This window comes from Silene latifolia, chromosome 6, assembly GCF_048544455.1.
Source record: "Silene latifolia isolate original U9 population chromosome 6, ASM4854445v1, whole genome shotgun sequence".
NCBI classification, from domain to species: Eukaryota; Viridiplantae; Streptophyta; class Magnoliopsida; order Caryophyllales; family Caryophyllaceae; genus Silene; species Silene latifolia.
Genome location: NC_133531.1, coordinates 21,712,589 through 21,730,130, shown reverse-complemented (window position 1 = coordinate 21,730,130; position 17,542 = coordinate 21,712,589). Strand labels below are relative to the sequence as shown.

At 42.4% G+C, this 17,542-nt stretch overlaps 1 non-coding gene across 1 annotated transcript; it reads left to right on the top strand.

Moving 5' to 3' along the window:
• The first annotated feature begins 17,218 nt into the window (after positions 1-17,218).
• Positions 17,219-17,325, top strand: LOC141589260 (small nucleolar RNA R71). Its single transcript, XR_012520208.1, has one exon. It is a non-coding gene; the product is annotated as a small nucleolar RNA R71 (small nucleolar RNA).
• The last annotated feature ends 217 nt before the right edge of the window (positions 17,326-17,542 follow it).

Below are 17,542 nucleotides of genomic sequence, written 5' to 3'. Positions count from 1 at the left end.
AATGCAATTTAACATCATTGTTATCTAATTCACCAAGACTCGGCCTAAAAACAAAGGAAAAACATGTTTTTGTGTTTTGAATTTTTTTTTAATTTTTATGGATTTTTATATAAATGCACACAACAATAAATAAAGCACAAAACATAAATAAACTCCTCCCCCAAACCTAAATGTCACAGTGTCCTCATTGTGACGCCTACAACATAGCAATCACACACAAATCCAGCAACCTAAAGGACACAACTAACAAGAGGAATGGAAAAGAAATAGATAATACAATTAAAGAAGGTACAAGGGAAGATAATACCGGGTAAGAGCTTATGATTCCCCCAAACTAGCTGCAAAAATAGGGGTAAAATCATCAACCGCGCAATTCCACATCAAGTCAGCTACGAAATAAACCCAAAAACGTGGTTACTCGATCGAGCCTCGTCTTACTCGATCGAGGAACCTGTTGCCGTCCCCTTCCTTTCTTTATATATCGATTACCCGCAATTGGGCACAATCAAAACAGCTCAAAGCTCTTAATAGTTGATCATAAATCTGCGCATGTGCTACACAAAAGCATAAGTAGCACCAAGATATAACAAGAGCATATAAAATCACTGTTAAAGACCGTCTCAGCATATCAAATTTTTGATGACAATTATAATAAAACCGCATCAATTTGTTCGTCCAACCAAAAGAATAAGGAGCATCAAAACACAAAGTAGAAGTCATACGAGGTAATTTCTCACTCACCGCACCGGTAATCCTTATGAAGTTATCTTCAACAATTACCTCTTGGTCAGGAGGTCTACCGCTCCTAATGACAGAATTAGTGGCAAAAGAATATATTACCTCTACCATGCTAGGAGTATTCACTGACTCGTATACCTCCGCGTTCCCATTGTTGATAGTCTCTATCCCATATATTTCAGCTTCTAAAGCATCCAACTCAGCTTTCCAAATGGGAGATTCACCTGCACATGTCTCAAAACATATCAAAGCATCTGAAGGGTCCTTAGTAGGGGTCCCTTGTGCAGAGTATTCATCAATATCATCTTCAACATCAGAAACATCAAAATATGCATTTTGCACAGGTGTTTTAAAATGAATCTCACTAGACTCAAAATTAGAATCAAATGTAACAACTGAAGGGGGAGTATCAAAAGAAAGAGTCAGCAAATCATCACACGAGTCCCATTTAACCTCAAGATCTTCGAATCGCGCATCATCACTCTCCTTATCCCAAGACTCATCACAAAAGGGTTAATCTAAGGGGTCTGTCAAGTCTTCCTCATGTGACTCATTGTCTGTAAAATCGTCATAGAGGGGTCTAAGATTATCCTCAAAGAAGGGGTTATCAAATGAGCATATGGTCTCATCCTCTAAGTTTTCATCAATATCTTTTTCATTCTTTAAAACGGTTTCTATGGTCTCACTCATGCCCTCATCCATATCTGACTGAAATGAGAAAGTGGGTTTATTGCATTCAAGAGCAAGCCATTCAAAGAAAGAAAGGACATATTCAATATTCTTACCACCATAATCTCCCTTACCTATGGAGTCAATATAGGTTTGAGTTTGTTTGTTCATACCTCTTATGATGGTAAGGCACACAGTAAGCTGCGAGAGTTTGCCTTCGTATTTATGAGAACGAATCCAATCATTCTATCTATGCATGTAATCGTGGAAGTTCTCATCTTCACCCTGTGGAAACTGGATGGAAATCATTAGAACGGTCTCAAGGAACTGAAGTTCCCTGAGACAAAAGACAAACTAAATAAAAACAAACAGAAAATAATTGCCTCCCCGGCAACGGCGCCAAAATTTGACAAGGTTAAAGTCGTATTACCAAATCAAAGTAAAACTATCTCAAAACTAACAAGAATAGCTAGTGGTAAGACAGGTATCAAATCCACAGGGAGGCGGTAATAGTCAGTCTGTATATATTTAACTTGTCTAAAGGTAACCGTTTTCTTGGGGGGTTTGTTTTGTTTGTTATCTAATCAACTAATTGCGAGTAATTAAAAGGATTTAAAACAATGATATTAAAAGTCTAGGATTTCCGGTTCACTAGGTCAATTATAGGGGGTCCCTTAATCAATTGCTAGATCTATCAAGTTGTCTAAGGTCATAAGATTGATCGACTCTATTATGCCCTTTAGATCCATTCTAACATGCGGTCTGATGCAGGAGCAATGTGTAAAACGAAGTATTGGAAAGGATTCTGTCGAAATGAAACTTATTGAACACTCGACAGGACTGTTCAGAATGCTCAAGTATGATTCAGGCAAGTTCACGTGTTTACTTGGCATCCAAGGTAGTGATGTCGAGACTTCTTACCAAAAGGAATCATATCCTAGTTTAATTATATTAGGTAATAAGTATTTTGTGTTCAAATAGGATTATCTTAGTTTCCTAAATCGTGTGGAATTAGTTTAGCTTATTTAATTTCGAATAAGATTAGGAAAGGTTAGCTTATATCCTAATTCTAGTCAAGTTAGGAAAACTTGTTATTTCCTAATCCTAGTTTAATTAGAATACCCTAAATCTGATTGTATTTTAATTATTATTAGTTTAATAACTTTCCTAGTTAGTTTAGGAAAGGGGAATAACTTTCCTAGTTAGTTTAGGAAAGGGGAAGATAGCTTATTAGTCAAGCTAAGTAGAAGTATAAATAAGGACCGTGTATGACATTGTTCAACACGTGAGATTCAGAATTTTAATAGAAGTTTCCATTGTGAACTTTGTTTTGATTAGGCTTGCGAGTTTAGTCTTTAATCTTCCTTGCGAGGTTGTTTGTGAGTGTTTCGAGTTCGTACCTTGCGAGGCGGAGAGCGAGATTCACCATACTATCCCGGTTACTTTGTTACTTTTTACGTTTTACAACAATTTCAGTTAAATTCCGCTGCGTTAATTCTAAAATACTTAGACGAACACTCAAACAAACTGTCAGATTTACACGTTTTCCATCCTGAACAGACGGTCGCACTGTTCAATCTAGTTCGTCCAAGTTATTTTACATCAAATTGGTATCAGAGCTTCGGCTCTTGATTTCCTTAAATCCAAGACGGTCCTAGGGTTTTTTATCTTTGTTACCAGCGCTACCATGTCTCGAAAAAAACTCAGGCAAGCATTGAAGATGTTGGAGGAATATGAGGAAGAATTGTTATGGGAGGACATAACAAGGAGAATTGATAAGCTATCATCGAAATACGAGAAGTGGGAGCGTGAACTTAATCAATCTTGTGGATCGAAGGAAGAAGAGATAAAGATTGAACCAGATCCGAAGTCATTCGAAGTAGTCAATGAAGAAGAGGAAGAAAACCAAGTTGATCCGATTAGACAAGAAAATATCGAGTCTTTTGATGTTGCTATTAAAGAAGACGAGCCAGAGGTTGAAGAGGGCCTGGTTTATAATCCAAATCTGTCCAAGGGAGAAACAAGCGTTGCTAATCTGATTTCGAGTAAGGAATTACTACAGGTCAACGATTGCTCAAATTTTCGTGGTAGGAAAACTTATCGTTCACCACTCGATGTATCCATTGACAAGAAACTCTACGGTGGGGGTTGTCAATACTGTTTGTTGTTGAATTCGGTTCATGCGGGAGCTGATCATGGTGGTTTTACTAGCACCTATTTCGAATATTCTGGTTTTGTGCAAGGAGGGAGGCGGGGTGGAAGGCACAAGCAAAGATTGTTTAAAATCTACAAAAGAAGAAGACACAAAAACCGATGGTTCAAGGGGACTAGGTTTAAGAACAAAAGAAAGAGTCATATAAGCTGCATAAGAATCACTACTATCATGATTAAGATGAGATGGTTCATATTTGATCCGGGAGGCCGATGGTCCAAGAATCGGGTCGATTCTTTTTTTGAAGAAAGGGAGAATGATACAGGAGCAATGTGTAAAACGAAGTATTGGAAAGGATTCTGTCGAAATGAAACTTATTGAACACTCGACAGGACGTTATTTTCCTTCCTTATTTACATTATTAATGAATCCCTATCTAAAATATCATTATTCATTCTCTCTCTCTCTCTAAAAAAAAAACCCTCTCTAAAAACCTAGCCTCCATTATTATTCGGGGGCTTCCATCGATCATCCATCGATGGTAAGCCCCACAAAAGCTTTCTTAAACAACTAATATTATGCAGATCTATCTTATTTTCAATAATAGTCTCCCTTTTGGTGAGATCTGTTGTTCCGTCCCTTCTTTCGGGGTTTTTCCATTTTTTTCGTGGGATTGTTATCAATATAATAAGTTTTAATCGACGGGGAGATTATCAGATTTGTTTCGTGGATGAATACATCAAGACGGCTACACTTGTTTCCTCCCATCAAGAAGGATGCAAAGACATCGATTATTCATAGATTCAAGAAATTTATGATTTTGGAGCGGCAGCGCCATTACCAGTATTTAGATAGTTATTTTGAATGTATTTTTTACGTTAGCAATCTTGATTTTCCTTTGTCTATTTGTTATCTTCATTGTAACTGATGGTATCAAGCTATACCTCGCAAGTGCACGATTTTATCGTTGTACACTATTAAGGGTCGATCCCACAAGGAGTTGAAAAGATTACTAATTGTTCTAATCCGATCGTTTAGCTAAGTCGAAAATAAAAGATGATGGTTGATATACTAATGCTACCTAAAATGAAATGAAGCGCAATCTAAACAAAAGCAAGGTAAATGAGCAACAACGAAAGATAAGTTGTAATTCAAATGATTAAAAAGGCCTAGGACTCGGTTCTTCCCAAACTATTCGCAATTCCACATAATTAAATCCCTAGGCTAATCACAAGGGTAGTTAGGTGAGGAGGTGACGGCTCTAATTCGCCTAAGACCCCCCTCTCGGGTTCGAAATAGGACACTAGCTCTACCCACCAACCCCCCTCTCGGGTTCGAAGGTCGGAATCCCTAACTCTATACCCGACTACCCCAAAAACATGCATTTTCCCAAGGTAGTCCGATAATTGCTAAGGTCATTAAGCCCCATCAATTCCCGGTCATCCCACTCCCTCTCTCGAGGGTCGATTTCAAACGCTAGATTAGAGGTGTCCTACCCCGGTTCTCCCTTTCGGTCTCAACCGGGGTCAACAATAGGGTCAAAACTCGGGTATCCAAATCACAACCTAACCAACTCTCGTTGGTGGTCAAGGGTCGTAAGTCAACACTACCCAAGAGTCAACCCATAACCCAAGTCAATCCTCTAAACTACCCTCACCAATTTCCCCAAATAATTAGCCTTTATGAAATTCAATTAATGAAATTACTCATGTTTGGTCAAACCGAGCCCTAGTGGAAGACTACTCACTAATCATGGTCCTAATTGCAAAATAAACAATAAAGATGGAAACTTTGGTCACAAACATGGTGAGAAGATGAAATTCAATACTAAGCATGCAACAATCTAACAATGGTGTAAGGAAAGATGATTTAATCTAATTATGAGAGTGATTAAGCCTAAAGACACAATTTTTAACTAAATCAACTCAAAGATTAAGTCCTTGAGGACAACTACCCAAGGATGAACAAAAGAAAGAGAAACAAAGGAAAGATCAACAATAAAAAGATGAACAATGATGAAATTAACAACAACAAACAAACAACACCAACAATCTTAACATAAACAATCAACAAACTTAAAAGAAGAACAAAATGTAAACAAATGAAAATAGGGAGAGAATTAATACCAACAAAATAGTGAAAGAGGAATTTGGATAGAAATAATAAAGAAGGAAATCCTTCAATCTTCTTACAAACCCAAATTCAATCACTAATTGATTGAAGAACTACTTTAATTAAGGAAAGATTAACAAAGAGATTAAGAAAGTTTAAAGCTTGAAAGGGTAAAAATTCTGGATCTAGGGTTGTGTGTACAAAAGGGTTTAAGAGGGTGTATTTATAGGTTCTACAAGGATTAGGACAGAAATTGAAATGGGCTTTGAAACACGTGTGTGCGCTCCCTACCGGCCAACCGGCCGCGGTGCTGGCTGGCCGGGAGATCTCTGGAAGTTTTGAACAAGTTTTGAAGTCATCAGGTGTGCACGGCGGTCAACCGGCCGCCGCCACCGACCGGGCCGGGGCAGCTTTGACTTTGAAGATTGACTTTTTGCCTTGGAGGAACTCCCAGCCGGCTAGCGGCCACGGCCGTTTGACCTACCGGGAGATTCCTGTAACTTTCTTCCAATTCCTTTGTTTCTTCAGCAATGTGACTTCCCAGCCGGCTGACCGGCCGCCGGGCCACCGGCTGGGGATGCTTCTCCAGACTTCTTCCTTCATTTTCCTTGTAAATGTACTCCCAGCCGGCTAGCCGGCTGCCGGCCTACCGGCTGAGAGTACTCCTCAGCACAATTTCCTTCATCTTTCATGCATAGCTTGGAAATCCCGTCTTTCTAGCTTCATTTCGCCCGTTCCCGCCTCAATTTCTGCAAGGGGGCCAAAGTGTCATAGTGAAGGGAATCGGGACTACAATCGAGAGTAAAGGGGGTACAAAACCGCCTTAAATGGGGTCGAATATGCATGAAAATAGAGGGAAAAAGAGTGCAAAATGGTCCTATATCAAACCTCCCCACACTTGAACCTTACTCGTCCCCGAGTAAGTCCTCAACCAATTACACAAAGCATTATTATGATAGATATGGAGAGTGGATGCACAATATAAGCATCACTCGACTAAACTATTACTTAAGCCGATCGAGTATTAGCGCACTCAACGCCCCTTCAACTCACAATTTGACACCCATGAGGGGAGGGTGCCCTATTGCAAGGCAAGTTGGGTCTTGCTACAAAACTTTTGACACATTCATCATGAAAGCACGTAATCAACAAATAGAATGCATCTAACAAAATGATCCACTTTCCTCATCTAAGTGGTCGGATTTTTCAAATAACAAAACATGGTCTCGGTCGGAGTACTGCGTCTCGGAAGTGCCAATTGAGGTGCCAACCCCCTAAATGTGACAAAAGCAACCCTTGTGTGACCAATGCTCAAGAAACAAATTCAAGAGCGGGGAAAGGGAAGAAAGGGCAAGTCCGCCGAGAATTACAAGGCCGACACAAGATTCGACCAAAGGACCCATGACTAAGGGGACCAAGGCAACGACATCCTCACGGTTTTCACTCGTCACTCAATTAAAGAACAAGGTGATTTTTGTGACAAAAAGCAATCCAAAATCACTCAACTAACTCGACTAGCGAAAACGTGCCCGCAATCTAATGTGTAAAACCGTCCTATGTCCAATGAAATGCAAACAATGGGAAAAATGCACAAAACATGAAGCAAGGGTTTCAACGGGGCTAAGGAGAAGGCCGAAACGGGATTGGTGCAAGCACCATTTGGACATGTGGGGCTCAAATCAAGAATCGTCGACACATCACATCCCATTTCTTATTGCAACACATGAGACACGTCTATGCCCTAACATAGCAATGATGACCAAAACTATGCAAAAATTGCATAAACCCAACTCAAGTAGGAAAAATTTGATAAAACTCCTTTTATTTCAACAAATGGTAACGTCTACACCGTAACAACGACTCGGTTTCCCAAGCCATGCAAAAAATGTGTAAACCCGACTCATCTTTGGAAAAACATCAATTTGCCCCTTTTTATTTAGCAACGGCTTTTTCTACCCCATTAAATGATGAGTTGGGGTGTTGCTTTGCCTTTTTCTTTTCTTTATAACATATATACAACATGACTTACTATTTTTTCATTTTTTCACGACATTTTCTCTTTTCTATTTTGCTTTTTCATTACAATTTACCTCTTATTTTATATACAACACCAAATGTAGACAAAATTTTCGACCCAATGGACATGTACTTCGTCCATCACCAAATTCCGACTCCACCACCTAGACACTTCTACAAATCATGACCCATTCTTGATTAAGGAGGGGTGTTTTTGGGATGTAGCTCTTTTAGTGGGTATGCCAAAAGGAATAGGCTAAGGCTCAGAGGGGTGAATCAAAAAGGAAATCAATGCAAGGGAGAAAACATGGCTATTTGGCTATTGTGAGGTTCATACAAACTGATTTTTTTGCTTCATATTATGTGCACAAAAATGTAATGCAATTTCATGGTCTAAGGACGATGCGACACACTTATGCGTAGTGATGTGACACGCCTCGCGAGGAGGCCTACTCTCAAACCTAGATGAGGGCGGGGTATGAATGTACCCACCCTAGGAGGCTCTATCCTTACCCTTGAGTAGCTAAGTCGAGCCAAAGGTCTAGTCTACGGCCCTAGGTCTCACAAGGTTGGTCTAAACTCTTTGGTCAAGCCCTCCTTCCTCGGCTAACTAAGAGGCCACGGGTGCGAGTCACGAGGAGGGGAAAGGCACGATTGGGCACATTAGTTCATCATGGGGGTACTTGGTTCCCTTCCTTTGACCATGTTCTTCCTTAAAAGCTTATTTACAAACTCAATGCAAAAGAAAGAAATGCAACAAGTATTTACATGTGAACAAATGCATGCGGAAATTCAAACAAACATGAAATGAAACGTGCAACAAATTGGCTAAACCTAGCAGCACATCAACACCAAAATTCCAAACGGTCTCCCAAGGAGACACCCAAAGCAACAAAATTCCCATCCTCCTTCAAAATATCAAAGATACCAAAAAGAAAGAATAGTAAAAGGAGCAATAGATAGGAAGGATTATACCAAGCGGTCTTCTAGCTCCTTTTTGCCTCAAGTGGTCAATGTGCCAAGCCAAAAGGTTAGACAAAACATATATATACAATGCAATTTTTTTGAATTTTTCCGAAATTTTTTCGATTTTTAGGCATTTTCTCTAATTTATAAACATTTACAAATATAAACAAATATGCACAAGAGTGGATATTTCCCTCCCCACACTTGAGATGTACATTGTCCTCAATGGACAAAAGCATAGGGAGAGAAGGGAAATAAATGAACATATTTTTTTGATTTTTGATTTTTCAAAGGGAAAATAACATATTTTTGTGATTTTTGGTTTTGAAAAATTAAAAGGACATATTTTTGGTTTTTTGATATGAAAACTCCCTCCCCACACTTATTTATTTACATTACTTCCAAATGGAAATAAATGTGTGGAGGGAGTACAAATTAAAAGACAAGTTTTTGTTTTTTTTTTTTTAGGCCCTCCCCACACTTATTTATAGACATGGGAGGGCATATTTAGTGAAAGAAAATAACATGTTTTTGGTGTTTTTGTCATTTTTCAATTTTTAGTTGGTTTTTATTTTGAAAATGCAATGCATGCTCTATTCTATATGCTAAATTGAAATGACAATGCAAATTATGCTAAGTGAATGCAATTACTAAATGTGACAATATATTACAAAATTGAAATCTAATGCAATCCTATATGATGCAACTAAATGCTTTATCAACTAAATGCATGCGAAAAATTTAAACATGAATGAGAAATTTGGATAAAAGGGAGGAATCATACTTGTCATTTGGAAGAAGAAGTAGAGCCCTCATTACTAGGCTCTACTCAAAGTCATCATCACCATCACCGTCTCCATCTTCATCTCCATCACCATCACCTTGAATTCCCCCGAACTCGGAGTCACGGATGAAATCGTCCGTGTTCAAGTGGACATCCGAGCTAAAATCCTCCATGGCTTGGCTCATACCAACAAACATCTCCCGTGCCCTCCGGCACCACTAGACCCGCCCTCTTGGAAGATTGAAGGGCACCCCGAACCACCTCGCGTCATGTCCCTCCCCTTGGGTGGTAGGCGGGGTGGGAAAGACCGGGGCACTAAAATAGTCGGGCCGCAAGTTAATATCGCCGTACTTGAAGGTCCCATCTTCCGGATGTCCACCATCCGGGAATAAATAGTAGGAAGGGTGAAGGCCGGAGGGGTGTTTGTATTGGTTCCTCATACAATCATCATAGACCGGGAATTGACCAAGAGAATGGTCATAGTAAATCCGGTCAAGTCTTTGTTGAAGGCCATGCCGCTCATTTGCGGCGTTTGTCATATTAATCTTCATCTCCGCCATGAAGGAAATGAGGTCGGCATGGAGAGGGGGTGATTGTTGTTGTTGTTGACTGGAGGACCCCTCTCCTTGTTGCAAGGGGCCGGGGACAAAAGGAGTAGTCGGTGTGGCATACCGCAAGGTGGACCTTGCGGGAATGATGGGTCGGCCACGAGCATACCGAAGGTTAGGGTTAATTTGTTGGGGGATGGAGGGATCTTCAAGATTTTCAATCTCAAGCAAGTAATATTCTTGGTTAGGCACTACTTTTATTTTGTCGGGGTTGGGAAGAGGGATAGAATTTCGATCAACTCCATCAACCCGAATTTGCCAATAGTCTAGGCCATCATTCGGGTTGGTCTTCAACCAACCGAGGTTGTGGTGGATATAATTTTTGAACAACATTGTATCACCAATCATAGAACGCAAGCCACCCAAGTTGACCCTCCGATTGAGCCTCTTCAACAAATGGGTGATGAGTCCACCCACGACAACGGCCGTATTAGAGGCCGGAGAATTGCTAAGCCGTTGTAAAGTAAGGGCCAAATGGTGGGCAATGTCAATTTTGAAAGTAGTTGGGTTGGAACGAAGGTAAGAGCCGAGAATTTCCAATTCCTCCGTTCTGAAATTATGATTTTCCTCTCGGCCAAAGATGGTCCAACCCATGTACCTATGCCAAACCCGGATAGCCGCATTGTGGACAGTGTTGGCGGCTCTCTTGACCCCCTTAACATCATCTAAACCCGTAATAGCCTTCCATAAGGCCCCATGGTCAAATGTCTCGGGTGCCTTGTGAGGAGGGCTAGTGTCAAGCCCAAAATGGGATGCGAAGGTCGGAAGGGTCAAGGAGTAGTCCTTGTTCATCAATCTAAAGTGCAAAAAGGCTACCTTTTGGGTTTGGCGATGTTTGTCAAGACGGAGGGAGCTCAAAAACTCCCAAGTAAGACGGACATAGGTCCGCTCATGAATTCCATACATCATTTTCATTCCCACCCCATCAAATAAGTCAAGAGTAACTTGATCTAATCCTAATTCCCGCATAGATTGCCTATCAATAAATCGGGTAGGGGTAATGGGGCGCCGTTTGAATAGAACGAATTTACCTTTCATTGTTATGGAGGTGAATTGGAGATCCGGGAAGTCGGGATCGGAGCTCATGTCGGTCGCCGCCGCCGCTACCGCCTCCGCCTGCTCTAGAGCCAAGTCTCCTCTCCTCACTCTTTTCTTTGGGGCCATGTTTGGGATTTTGATGGTGGGTGAAAGGTTGGGAAGGAGGTTGGGGTGGTTATAGGTTGTTGAGGTGGTGGTAGGTGGTGGGAAAGGTTGTTGATGGGAATGAGGGAGGGGGAGTTAGGGTTAGGGTGAGAGAGGAGAGAAGAAGGTGTCGAAAATAAGGAAGGAATTTGGGTGAAATTGGTGTTAAAACACGATCAGAGTACTCCCAGCCGGTTAGGAGACCGGCCGCCGGTCACCCGGCTGGGAGTTCGTGTAATTTTAAGATTTTTCAAAAAGTATCAGAAGACTCCCAGCCGGTCAGAAGACCGGCCGCCGGTCAGAAGACCGGCCGCCGGTCAGAAGACCGGCCGCCGGTCAGAAGACCGGCCGCCGGTCACCCGGCTGGGAGTTCACCCAATCTCCATTTTCTTCATAAATGCATTCCCAGCCGGTGAGCCGGCTGCCGGCCTGCCGGCTGGGACTTCCTTCTTAAGACAACTTTGTTGAAAATCCCTCCTAAGCGTATCCCCACCGGTGGACCGGCTCGGCTGCTTGGCCGGGGGACTTCCTTCAATCCAATTTGCTACATTTCCAATTGTATCGCACTCCCGGTAGGTGGACCGGCATTCTGCCGACTCGGTGGGACTACCATTCCTTGTGTTTTCTTCAAAATTCCAACAAATTTACAGGAACTTCCCAGCCGGTCAGAAGACCGGCCGCCGGTCACCCGGCTGGGACTCCCTTCATCATGATTTCTTCAATAAACCCCTTATTCCAATTCCCATCATTTATTGGCCTCGTTTTCCGTGTTTTCGACTTTCAAACCCGACTCAGGACGTCGGATAAAGGCCAATAAATGGTCAAACGCTTGTTCATCAAACAAAAACCCCAAATCTTCAACACTCATGGTCGACAACAATCAAATTGACAAGTAGTATCCATCCAAAATTCCTCAAATTCTACCTAAATGCAAGATATATACAAAGATGCATGGGTTGCCTCCCATGAAGCGCCCTTGTTTTATGTCGTAGGCTCGACGGAGTTATGAATGACAATCAATAACTTGGAATAAAAGTGGCAATTGAGCTCACATTCTTGATAATAGGGGTTCCGGCAATGTAGTGCTTTAGCCGTTGTCCATTTACCTTGAATGTTTGGTCTCCATCGGAAACTTCAACCGACCCATAGGGAAAAGCTCGGACCACGGTGAAAGGCCCCGTCCATTTTGACTTTAATTTTCCCGAAAAGAGCTTGTACCTTGAGTTAAAGAGGAGAACCAAGTCCCCCTCCTTGAATTCCCTCCTTATAATAGCTTTGTCATGGAACCGCTTGGTCTTTTCCTTGTACAACCTAGAGCTCTCATAAGCCTCTAGTCGGAATTCTTCAAGCTCATTGAGGTCAAGTAGCCGCTTCTCCCCAGCGCTCTTTAAGTCAAAGTTAAGTAGACGGATGGCCCAATGTGCCTTGTGCTCCAACTCAACCGGTAAATGACAAGGCTTACCGTACACCAACCGGAACGGTGAAGTTCCTATTGGTGTTTTAAAAGCGGTCCGGTAAGCCCACAATGCATCGTTGAGCTTGGTAGACCAATCTTTCCGCGACCGGCTCACGGTCTTTTCGAGGATCATCTTGATTTCACGGTTAGAGATTTCGGCTTGGCCGTTGGCTTGTGGGTGATAGGCAAGGCTCCGCCTATGTTGCACCCCATGCTTCTTGAGTAAAGCATCAAGAGTCCTCTCTCGGAAATGAGTTCCACGGTCACTTATCACAATTCGTGGGACTCCAAACCGGGGGAATATGATTGTCTCCATGAGCTTGGTCACGGATCTTGCGTCACAAGTCTTTGTTGGAATTGCTTCGACCCATTTGCTCACGTAGTCCACCGCAACAAGAATATACTCATTCCCATTTGATGAGGGAAAAGGGCCTTGATAGTCAATGCCCCATACATCGAATACCTCCACCTCAAGTATGTAGTTCATTGGCATTTCATGCCTCTTTGAAATGTTACCACTTCTTTGACACTTGTCACACTTCTTGACGTAGGTGGCCACATCGTGAAATAGGGAAGGCCAAAAGAATCCACATTGGAGCACCCTCGCGGCGGTTTTTCGTGAACTACCATGCCCTCCACTTGGCGTGTCGTGGCAATGAGAGATTATGGGTTGAACTTCTTCATTGGGGATGCATCTTCTAATTATCCCGTCGGCACAAGCTTTGTAGAGACACGGTTCTTCCCAAAAATATTGCTTAAGGTCATGGAAGAATTTCTTTCTCTTATGGGAATCATAACCGTGTGGGATGACCCCGGATACCAAATAATTTACATAGTCCGCGTACCACGGGGTATCCATCAAAGCTAGTGCGAATAGTTGATCATCCGGTAACGTGTCATCAATTGGCAATCCATCCTTATCCTTGACATGGAGTAGCCGAGAAAGATGATCGGCTACCACATTTTCTACACCTTTCTTGTCTCTAATCTCGATATCGAACTCTTGCAACAATAGTATCCACCGAATCAAGCGGGGCTTTGACTCCTTCTTGATTAGCAAGTGTCTCAACGCCGTGTGATCGGTGTGCACAATTACCTTAGAGCCCACCAAATAAGAACGAAACTTGTTCATGGCATATATGACCGCCAAAAGCTCCTTTTCGGTGGTAGTGTAGTGTGATTGAGCTTCATCCAAAGTCTTGCTTGCATAATATATGGCATGGAGTTTACCATTCTTCTTTTGTCCTAGCACCGCTCCCACCGCCACATCACTAGCATCGCACATCAACTCAAAAGGTTCTCCCCAAGTGGGAGGTTGCATGATTGGGGCGGTGATGAGAGCTTCCTTCAACCTATTGAATGCATCCAAACACTCATTAGTAAATTCAAATGGCACATCTTTTCCAAGCAACAAAGTTAAAGGTCGGGCAATCAAAGAAAAATCCTTAATGAATCTCCGGTAAAAACCGGCATGCCCAAGAAAACTCCTAATTCCTTTTACATTAGTGGGAGGGGGTAGTGTTTTGATCACTTCAATCTTGGCTTGATCAACTTCCAAGCCCTTACTTGACACTACATGACCCAAAACAACCCCGGATGTCACCATGAAGTGACATTTCTCCCAATTCAAGACTAGACCACTCTCTTGACATCTTTTCAAGACCTTACCCAAATTAGCTAGACATCCATCAAATGAGGTGCCTACGACCGAGAAGTCGTCCATAAACACCTCCATGATATTCTCGACATATTCGGAAAATATAGCTAGCATGCATCTTTGAAATGTGGCCGGCGCATTGCAAAGCCCAAAGGGCATGCGCCTATAAGCAAAGGTGCCGAATGGGCACGTGAATGTGGTCTTTTCTTGGTCATTAGGGTGAATCGGGATTTGGAAAAACCCCGAAAACCCATCAAGGTAGCAAAAGTGAGAATGTTGGGCAAGTCTTTCCAACATTTGGTCAAGGAAAGGGAGGGGGAAATGGTCTTTCCTAGTTGCCTTGTTGAGGCGCCTATAGTCGATACACATTCTCCACCCGGTAGTGACTCTTGTAGGAATTAGTTCATTCTTATCATTGGTGACTACCGTGACCCCGCCCTTCTTCGGCACAACATGCACCGGGCTCACCCATGCACTATCGGAGATAGGGTAAATTATGCTTGCATCATAGAGCTTCAACACCTCCTTCCTAACCACTTCTTTCATAGCGGGGTTAAGGCGGCGTTGAGGCTCAATGGAAGATGCACTCTCATCCTCCAAATGAATGCGATGGGTGCAAAAAGAAGGGCTAATCCCCTTGATATCATCAATTGAGTACCCAATGACATCTTTGTATTTTCTCACGACATCAAGTAATTTTTGAAGTTCGGTGTCATCGAGTGCACTATTGACAATAATAGGGTAAGTATCATTAGGGCCAAGGAAAGCATGTTTAAGAGTAGAAGGAAGAGGTTTCAACTCCACTTGAGGAGGCGTAGATCTCTCCTCCTTTTTACCATCTCCTCTCAAGCTTTCAAATTCTTTGTCCGGGTCTTCTTCAATTGTTGCTTCCATAGCTAAAGCATACTCCCGGTGCTCCTTGCAATCCTTCACCTTGCCCTCAAGGAACCCTTGCAAACCCTTGTCTTCATCAAATTTCTTCATATCAACCCATTCTTCTACCACATCAATCATATAACAAGACTTTTCTTCCGAAGGCTCTTTCATAGCCTTGTTCAAGGAGAATTCAACCTTATCTTCACCCACTTGCAAAGAAAGCTTCCCATTCTTCACATCAATCATGGCACCCCCCGTAGCAAGGCATGGGCGCCCCAATATGATGGGAATATTTGAGTCTTCGGGGATGTCCATTACATAGAAATCACATGGAAATGCAAGTTTCCCCACCTTGAGTGGGACATCCTCCACAAGACCAATAGGGTATCTTACCGACCTATCCGCAAGTTGGAGATAAACCCTTGTTGGTGAAAGCTCATAACCTTTCAACTTCTTGAAAATTTTGAGGGGCATAAGACTAATGCTAGCCCCCAAATCACACAAAGCCCTCTCAATGTGCACGGTCCCAATCTTACAAGGAATGGAGAAACTCCCCGGGTCTTCAAGCTTTTGAGGAGCTTCATTCATGAGAATTGCACTACACTCCTTGGATAAGCTCACCGTAGTTGTTGGGCTCAAAGAGTTTTTGTTTGAGATAAGCTCCTTCAAGAACTTGCCATAGCTTGGAATCTCCTTTACGGCATCAATGAAAGGCATGGTAATGTTGATACCCTTCATCATATCCATGAACTTCCCATACTTTTGTTCAAGTTTGGCTCTTGCCAATCTTTGTGGAAAGGGGACCGGTGGTACATAAGTTCTTACCACTTGTTGTTGAGGCTCTTCAATTACCCTTGTTGGTTCATCAATCACTCTTGGAGTTTCCACAACAATTTCCACAAGCTCATCTTTTCCCTCCTTTTCTTCAATTACCTTAGGAGGTTCAACCACCATTTGAGGTTCAATGACATTGCCCGGTCTACTACTCTTCCTTTTCTTGACAAATTCCCGGTCTTCCAAATCCCTACCACTCCTCAAGTGAATAGCATTCATGGTTTTCGGATTTTCCTCGGTTTTACCCGGGAATTTACCTTGGGAGGCTTGTAGTTGGCTCATTTGGGTAGCCAATTGGGAGATTTGGTTGTCCGTCATTCGTTGAGAGGCTTGCATTTGGGTTCTAAGTTGGTTGATGGAGGTGGTTGTCTCTTCTTGTTTTTGGGTGGTATGGTTGATGAATTGTGTTTGATGATTCATCATTTGTTCCATCATGAGTTCCATGTTTGACTTTGGTTGGGTGGGTTGTTGGAATGGTTGGAAATTTTGTTGGAAAGGCTGGGTGGTTTGTTGGAATGGTTGGGTGGTTGGTGGGTTAAGTGATTGAAATTGTTGTCTAGGTTGGAAGGTTCTTCCTTGGAAACCCGGTGGACCTTGATTGAATGTTGTGTTTTGTTTTTGAGTTTGGAAGTTTGGTTGTTGTGACTTTTGTTGGAAGGTTGGGTTTTGGACATTTTGAGAGCCATAAGAGAAGTTTGGGTGGGCTCTCAATCCCGGGTGATATTGGTTGTTGTTAAACGCTTGCTTGGCCGGACTAGACTCCCATATCCCGTTCACTTGCTCCATACAACTTCCATCTCCAACCACCAAAGGACACTCATTGGGTGGGTGTCCTTGGTCTCCACAAAGCTCACAACTATAGACTTGGTTCCTCATAGAAGAATTGCTAGATGTTTTGCTTGAGCTCATCAAGGCAACTTGTTGCTTAAGCTCTTCTATCATCTCTTTCACTTCCACATTGTTGGCCGATTCGACCGTTGACTTCCCTTTCCTCTTGTGCCTATCATTGTTCCAATGAAAGGTACGAGAAGCCATTTCTTCAATTAGCTCTTTCGCCGTCTTGTGGTCTATCTTATCCAAAGCTCCCTTCCCCGAGCCCGAATCAAGGTTCATCTTCATATCATTGTTTAACCCTTCATAGAAATTGTTGATGAGCTCATCATCTCCAATACCGTGGTGAGGACATAGCCTTTGGAGGCCCTTGTACCTCTCCCATGCTTCATAAAGGGTCTCATCTTCTTGTTGGGTGAACCCTTGGAGCTCACTCTTGATTCTTGCGGTTCGTTGGGGTGGGAAATACTTGTTGAGAAAAGCCTTAGAGACATCATCCCAAGTCCGAAGAGAGTCGGGTTCACAACTTTTAAGCCATTCCTTGGCACTTCCCCTCAAAGAGTAAGGGAAAAGCCTAAGGCGTACGACATCTTCCGTGACTCCATTGGCCTTGAACATGTCACAACTATCCAAGAACTCGTTGAGATGCTCGTTGGGGTTT